The sequence below is a fragment of the Odontomachus brunneus genome, unplaced genomic scaffold (genome assembly GCF_010583005.1).
Source record: "Odontomachus brunneus isolate Ranch 3 - 2012 unplaced genomic scaffold, Obru_v1 Obru_scaffold_032, whole genome shotgun sequence".
NCBI classification, from domain to species: Eukaryota; Metazoa; Arthropoda; class Insecta; order Hymenoptera; family Formicidae; genus Odontomachus; species Odontomachus brunneus.
The window spans coordinates 1,594,124-1,603,164 of NW_022639482.1; the positions used below are offsets into that span (position 1 = coordinate 1,594,124).

At 36.9% G+C, this 9,041-nt stretch overlaps 2 pseudogenes; both read right to left on the reverse strand.

The window, feature by feature from the left end:
* The window catches only part of LOC116843430, a 6,768-nt pseudogene extending 1,564 nt beyond the window's left edge, over nucleotides 1–5,204 (reverse strand).
* Nucleotides 5,205–6,081: 877 nt separating this feature from the next.
* Nucleotides 6,082–8,694, reverse strand: LOC116843431 (annotated as a pseudogene).
* Between the last annotated feature and the right edge of the window lie 347 nt (nucleotides 8,695–9,041).

Here is a 9,041-nt window from a genome sequence, read left to right on the forward strand (position 1 = left end):
AAATTCGTGTTTCTATATATTATTCAAATACACATGTCACGAATTTACTATCAAATAGAGATATGTACCATCATACAATAATACCCAAGGAAAGATATGTTTAACGTACATCCCATAACCTCCACCAAAGATATTTCGTGCAGTAATTCTTCGCTTAACGATATGAAGCTAAAACACGGAGAATAAACTTTAAACACATTTCCTCTTTATTAAGCATCTATTCGCAAAGCAAATTCTATTTGCTTAAATGTACAAATTTCCCTTAATATCAAATTTATTATAATAATGAATATTGGCACAAAAAGGATACAATGTATTCTTTTGAACTTCAAAATTATAGACGAATGGTATGTGCACAACATTTACTTACTTCAAAATGCGTACATGCAGTTGAATAATATTCGCCAATCTCTCATCTACAGTGTCATTGACACCTTCTCGACCGTCAACCAGATGGTTCAACCAGGACATTAGCACCTGCAGTTGACCGCAAGCGTGCATTGCGAGGAGAGCTACCAGGCTACATGCCGCCACCGTAATATTATGGGTGACAATACCACACAAGCAGATGGATGAAACCGAAAATCTCGTTGATGGGACTTCGTCGGGTGTCAATAATTACTTTGGGGACCGGGAACACCAGTCGTCGATATGTCAGATTGCTGTTCTCGTCAACGATCTTGGCACGAGTTAGCGGCACAGCCACGTAATAGAACAGAACGCTGCCATACATAAAGACACAGCAGATGACCACCAACCGGCGACTGTAGTTCGCGTTCTCTAGCATGATTTTCCAGTCCTCTGCGTACTTCACGTTATTCCAGTCAGCTTTAATATATTCGATGCACCTGCGAATATTGCTCTCGCGTAAAATCAGAGCGCAATATTTTATTACTGCCATGATAAAAAAGCTGAGCGCGCTGCCGAGCTTTAGTTGATTGTAAAAGTCCTTGATTTCCAATAGGATGTACATGCTGCAGGGGATTAGGATCATAGCTATTATCGTGTAGCAGATTAAGTTCAGTAGCCTGCACCACAATGTTTCGATCCAAGAATGATTTACGGACAAGGGCCACGTACCGATTAATTTCTAAATCCACATATTAAGTTGTATGCTGACCAGCAGGTCGTTTTTGTAATACTGGTTATGAGGCCGTTTACGGGCACCAGAATAATGGGGTAAACTTCCCATTGTTGCGGTACGAATGGTCGATGCTGATAGTCGCTCGAACTCGCGCTTGTCCTCGTCGCGATATACCCTTGCGCTACTTTCCAGATTTTCCATGAAGAAAAGAATAGTCAAGGCAGGACAAGCTCGCGAGCAGCGAGTATTTGTCGGGGAAGTTTGCGTAATTACTTGAGTGAAGGGTACATGAAGTTATGGGAGTCGTTTCCTTATAATAGCTACCGCGTTGGCAAACATGAAGGAGACGACTAAAAAGTAAGGATATATTTAGATCGTATCGTGGTTTAGAAAATCATGAAAGAAGAAAAAATTATGCGTGGACTGGCGACTGCGCGATTTGGTCTTTATATCATGTTTAGTTAAAAGGTGAATATCTTTCAAAGTTGAAATGTGAAAGTGAATTCGAAGTGGTTAGTGGAATAGGCTGTAACACAAACATGATTTAAAGTTTATGACATTTATATTTAATACGTAAATAAATTTGGAGTTATGTTTCTTATTCGTAAACAGATATGGATGTTTCGGTACATAAGGTGAGAATATGTGAGACGTAAAGACTGAATATGCAATATGTATGCAAGACTGAATTGAATTTGCATAAATGATATTTACAATCTTAAGTGAAGAATATTATCCTATAAAACATAATAAAAATTCTTAGTACAAATCGTAGTTTGTATAAATATTTGTTTTACTAAATGTCCGTTACAAAAATTATCATATATTTATGCGAAGAGAATTTTAATAAATAACATAAAAAGAGGCCAAGTATACAGGATAATTATTATATATTTATGCGAAGAGAATTTTAATAAATAACATAAAAAGAGGTCAAGTATACAAGACATGACATACTTCTGCTGTATTATGTTATAATTACAGAATCTTTGATCAATTTTCTGTCGTAAATTCCGAAAATTCCGAAAAAAACACAAATACTACTTAATAATATTTGTAATAAACATGTACTGACATAGCTATTTATTTTCAGTACATATAAAGAGAACAGCAATCGCACATCAATGGTGGATTTGAACTGGACTTGAGCTTGAAACTTAAGCTGTATGCTCAGCAGCCATACTTTGCACCTCAGTTCCCCGCATAATGCAATGCATACTAAATCTTTAACATATCGTATAAAATAAGTATATAATATATAATGTCTTTAATACATTAATATATTTTCATTGACTAATAAATAACTGAGTATTTATTTTTGAATAACCAATTTAAATCGATAAAAAAATACAGTGCAACTGCAATACTAATATTTTATAATTTTTGTCATATTTATTGTAAATGGAAAAAGTAAAATTGAATTATCCATTTATCATAGGAAATATATTAATTACTAAAAATACAATAAATATAATCGTATTACTTTATACACGTTAAAATGTATGTACTTAAAATTTTCTTAAAATCCTGTTACATAAGAAACAATTAATCGTCTTACATACGGGAGTATGTTGCTGATTAATCTATGGTTATTGTTATGTAATTTCAATACTGTTACTTAGTTACTTCAAGAGGAAACAATTCTGACTCTTATTCGGAAAATTTATACTACATTTCGCAAAAGTAGAAAAATAAATACTTTTTTTACTCAATTTGCACACCATAATTTTTTATCGCGTGATATAGTGTGTGGTGCTTACGAATGTTATGGAACATCATGACAAATGCGCGTAGAACACCTTAAGTATTCATTTTTTATAAATATTTATGTTTTTTATTTATTAAATCACTACTCTTTCAAAGGTATATCTCCTTTCTTTAACTTTCACTCGATATAACAGCAAATAACTAATTGATATTTTTTTGCAATTAATCAATGTACCAATTCATCCTGCATAATTTGCACATCTTCATCCATAATTTGCACATTTGCACGGAAATATTTTACGGAGAAGTTAATGTGCGTAACATGTTCAAGTAGCCGACAGATGTCTTAACCACCTGTTGGTTGGAAGGATGACACGAAAATCATTCGGTTGTTAACACACTTAATAATCCAGTCATTGTGATACTTACGTCACCAAAAGTACTGAGAGACAATTCAAAAAGATTTCCGGCGGTAAGTTTGACGGACGAATTGGACATTGTAATTATTAGTACGAGAGCGAGACCCTTCTTTCCCGATAGTCGATGCCAATCGATCATGTACGACACCTCGCCGATCTTTTTGCACTGTTTACAAGATTGCTTCTCATGTTACGTTAAATATAATAATTCCAAAGATAAGAGTTACTTTCTAGCTTACGTGTACATTCACAGTGGGAAGCAATCTTTCAACTACTCTAAATTGTGTGTTAATTTGTACATAGAAAGTTTACATCACAGGTGCAAAAGTATGCTTCGACTGTAAGCACTGTACCTGTTCGGTAATAAGTTCGCCAATATAACAAAATATGAAGATGTTAAACGTGAGAGATATGAGCAGAATAACGTATGTTACGTAAGCGGCAATTTCTTTATTTTTCCATTCCTGCAACGTAAAAGTTTTTTTATTTCACATATATATTATACATGAGTTGCCATAAGTCATGCAGACGTTAATCTTTAATATTGAAACAAAACGTTGCGTTTTGCGATAAGTATTTCTACGATATGCATACCGTGATAGCATAATATCCGAGAAAACACATGTCTAACGTACATCCTACAATTTCCACGACAGATATTTCGCGTAGTAACCTGTCCGTTAGCGATACAAAACTGGAAGACAAATGCTACATTGTATCGCGTTGAAGATACTTCATTTAAAGATGCAATTTCTTTAGAACAGTAATCGCAAGTATATTTACTCAATAATAATAATGATAATAAGAAACACTGAAATAAGGAAAAATTCACACCTTGTTAAAAAAATACAAAGTAGAAAGGCAGGAGCCAATCGCGCTGCTGCTCAAGTGATAGTTGACATTTTCTGCTTCTCTACTTGCATAATTTCTAATCAGCTCCCATTTTTCTGTTTCTTACCAAGGTGTGAATTTTCCTTAAGAATCATCGATATGACCCCACTTGAGAAAGTACTCACCGCAAGACCCGAACGTGCTGCTGCACAATCATCGCCAGTCTGTCGTCTATGCTGCCGCAAAAATCTTCCCGACCATCCACCAAATGTTCAATCCATTTCATCAGAACCTCTAGCCGTCCATAAGCGTGTATGGCGAACACTGCCGCCAAACTGCAAGCACCGATCGTGATAGAATGAGCGATGAAACCTGACATACATTGCAACCAGAAGAAGATCTCGCTGACGGGGCTATATCGTGCGTCAACGACAACTTTAGCGACCGGATACACGAGCGGTCGATACGTCAAGTTTGTGTCGGGTTCCGTGATCTTACCCATGCTAAACGGCATGGCGAGGTAATAGAACACAGCACCACCGTACATGAAGAATGCGCAAATCACCACAAGGCGACGACCGAATTTTGCGTTTCTGATCATGATGTTCCTATCGCTGTAATGTTGCGTGTCTATCCAGTCAGTCTCGATGTGCTGGATGCCTCTGCGGATATCATTCTCGCGGCAAATGAGCGAGGAATACTTGACGATAGCCATTAAGCAAAAGTTCAACGCTCCGGAGAGCTTCAGCGTATAGTAGGTATCTTCGCTTTCGAGTACGATGTACATGACGCAGGGGATGAACAGAAAACCGATCATACTGGTGCAGATTATGTTCACCAGGACGTATACAAATTTTTCAACCCACGAAATATCGGCTGATTGCGGCCAGACGCCAATCGGCTTCAGTAACCAACGATTTAGCTGAATGCTCAGCTGCACATCCTTCTTGTAATCATGAACGGCCGCGACGGGATTCGATTTCCAAGATATAGGTGTTCCTTGCATCCTCGAAGCTCGCGAAAGCTCATCAGCTACTGACGGCATCGCACAAAAGGTCGAGCGCAGAAGGTCTAACGTCGCGACTGCGCCGTGACTATATATAGTTACCTCTTTTAGTTACCACTGCGCAATAACTTCTTTACCAGGATAGCAGCGATGAAACGGTCGACAGGATGAAAAGGGGAAACTTTGTAGACGCAGCGATTTCCGTAAGAGGGTTCGCCACTTCCACATATCTTGGTGTATTATTATATTTTCTGTTTATAAGTTATGTGCGTGCGATACACATTCTTTATGGATGTATTTTCCGCGATTGTTCTGGATGGAAATGCGAATGTTTCGCGAATGTTTCGCGCATGTTTGTTTACGTGGTGCTATGTGACATCTTATATATATATATATATATGCACGATTTTGTACATACGTATGTGTATAAATACTGATCATACTTAATGTTGTACGTAAAAATGTTATAGAAGGTCACGACAACTGCATGTTGGATTTCTTATGAAATGACTTTAAATATTCATGTATTCTGTTTATTAAATCTCCACTTCTCTCATCGTATCTCTCGTATTCCTTTCTTTTCGGTGAGTATTTCTACGATATGCATACCGTGATAGCATAATATCCGAGAAAACACATGTTTAACGTACATCCTACAATTTCCACGATAGATATTTCGCGTAGTACCCTGTCCGTTAGCGATACAAAACTGGAAGACAAATGCTACATTGTATCGCGTTGAAGATACTTTATTTAGAGATGCAATTTCTTTAGTAATCGCAAGTATATTTACTTAGTAATAATAATGATAATAAGAAACACTGAAATAAGGAAAAATTCACCCCTTTATAAAAAAATACAAAGTAGAAAGGCAGGAGCCAATCGCGCTGCTGCTCAAGTGATAGTTGACATATTCTGCTTTTCTATTTGCATAATTTCATTTGATATGAGATCAAATAATTAATTAACATTTATTCGCAACTAATCAATCGATATATTAGTCTATGCTACAATTTGCACGTTTTGGAGATATTTTACGAAGTTAATGTGCATAACATGTTCAAGTAAGTAACAAATGTCTTAATCACCTATCGGTTAGAAGGAGAGACGACACGTAAATTATTTGACCGTTAATATATTTAATAATGCTATTGTGTTACTTACGTCACCAATAGTACTGAGAGACAACTTAAAGTAATTTCCGGCAGTAAGTTTGACGAACAAATTAGACATTGCGATTATTAATACGAGGGCAACACCCTACTTTCCTCATAGTCGATGCCAATCGATTACATACGATACCTCGCCGATCTTTTTGCACTGTTTACAAGATTACTTTTCTCATTTCGGAATTTTATTTAAAAGAATAATTTCAACCATAAGAGTTACTAAAGAAAGTACTTCAAAGTAGGAAATAATGTTTTAATTACTTTAAATTGTGCATTAAATTATACATAAAAAGTTTATATCAGTGCAGAAGAACGCTTTGACTATAAGCATTCTACCTGTTTCGCAATAAGTTCGCCAATGTAACAGAATATGAAGAAATTGAACGTAAGAGATATAAGCAGAATAACGTGTGTTAATGACAATGTCTTTATGTTCCTGCAACGTAAAGGTCCTTATATTTCAAATATACTAAGCACATGAGTTGCCGTGAATCATGTACACGCGCGGCGCGCGCGTTAATCTATTATACAATATTATTCGAAACAAAACGCTGCACTTTGCGGTACGTACTTATTGCACAGTATGCATAGTACAATATCCGAGAAAACACATGTTTGACGTATATCCTACATTCTTTCCATGACAGATATTTCGCGCAATATCTTGTCCGTTAGCGGTATGAAACTGGAAGACAAGTGCCATTGTAACGCGCAGAAGGAATTTGATTCAAAGATGCTATTTCTTTGGAACAGTAATCGCAAGCATAATTAATATAATTATAAAAATAACAATAACAAGCACATTATAAATAATGAATAATACACACCTTAGCAAAAAAAGTACAAGCAGATAGATTGCAATCAATTAGAACTTGCGCTGTTAGGTAGTAGTTCGCAGTTTCTGTTTTCTTACCAGCACGAGTCCTGATTGACTTTCGCCTTTCTGCTTTTTCGCTAATGTATGAATTCTTCTTAAGAACTATCGACACAGAAATTCCGCAAAGGACTCAACGTAAAACGTGCTGCCGAATGTGCTGCTGCACAATTGTCGTCAGTCTATCGCTACCGTAAAAATCTTCCTGACTGTCCACCAAATGCTCAATCTAATTCATCAGGAATTCATCATCTCCAACCGTCCATAAACGTGTATCGCGAACACCGCCACCAAACTGCAAGCACCGGTCATGATAGAATGAGCGATAAAGCCCGACACACATTGCAACCAGAAGATCTCGCTAATAAGGCTGTATCGTACGTCGACGACAACTCTGGGTACATGAGCGGCCGATACGTCAGGGCAGCGATCATGTAACTTTTCCCCTAGAGCGGAAAAAGTGAAAAGTTTCACGTGAACTCGTGATCACTAAATTCGGCGAAGCGTAGAAACGTGAAACTTTTCATGTGAATTTGTTAGCCATGAACTGTCCTGGCGGAAAAGTGAAAATCTAGTGACATGATGAATATATTATGCTACTGCTGTGATTAGATACAGGAAACATAACAGTCCTAAAGTTATAGTGATGTTTTTAAGGTTGTATGTTCTACAGCCGATGGATACAGGTGATTTGGCCGATATTGAAATCATATAGGAACCATGTTTAGTGATTCGTGCTTTTCACGCATGGAGTTATTTGATTGCGTGAACAATGAAAAATGTCACGTGAAATCGATAGAGCGAAAAGTGAAAAGTAAGAAGTTCCGCTCGAAGTTACGTGATCGCTGTCCAGATTCCCGTCAGGTTCCGTGATCTTGCAGTTACTAAAAGGCATAGCGAGGTAATAGAACATATCCCCGCCGTATATGAAGAACGCGTAAATTGCTACGAGGCGATGGCCGAATTTTGCGTTTCTGATTATGGATACTCCTATCATTGTAATGACATGTATTTATCCAATTGTCTTCGATATTCTCAATGATTCTGCGAATGTCATCCTCACGGCAAATGAGCGAGAAGTATTTGATGACGGTCATGAGGCAGAAATTCAACGGTCCCGAGAACTTCAAATTATGGTACATGTCTTCGACTTTGAATGCAGCGAACATGACTCAGGGAATAAAGAAGCCAATCGTACTAGTGCAAGTTACGTTTATCAACGTGTACACGAATCTTTCTGCCCACGAAATTTCGGCTGATTGCGGCCAGGTGCTAATTGGCTTCAGTATCCAGCGATTCAGCTGGATACTCAGCAGCATGTCCTCCTTGTCATTATAGACGGATGGGATTCGATTTCCGAGATATAGATGTTTTGCGCGATCTCATCAGGTATTGACGAGATCGCGCAATAGCTTGGACGCAGAATGTCTGATGTCGCGACTGTACTGTAACTAGTTTCTTCAAGTTACTATTCCGCAATAACTTCTCTACCAGGATAGAAACGATAAAACGCTCAATAGGACGAAAAGGGGAAACTTTGTAGACGTAGCGACTTCCGTAAGAGAAAATCTATGCCGTTTCTACGTACCTCGTGTCTGGTACATTATTTTCTGCTCATAAGTTATGACTGCACGGTTCACGTTCTTTGTGAAAATATTTTCTGCGACTAATCGGAAAGGATTGCAAGAATTTCCTTATTTGCCTGTATTACACGAAATGTTATATGGTGATGTACAATTTTGTACATTACCGTATAATATATATGTTATAAATAATGTCATATTTACACGTGTGTAAATATATATGTTATACATGAGATACATATGATTAAAATGGTCTACCTGTTGTATTTTTCTCTTGGAAATCGTATTTAAATATAATATATAAAAAGTACTTTTTTATGCATATATAATACTAATATATATATATATATATATATATATATATATAT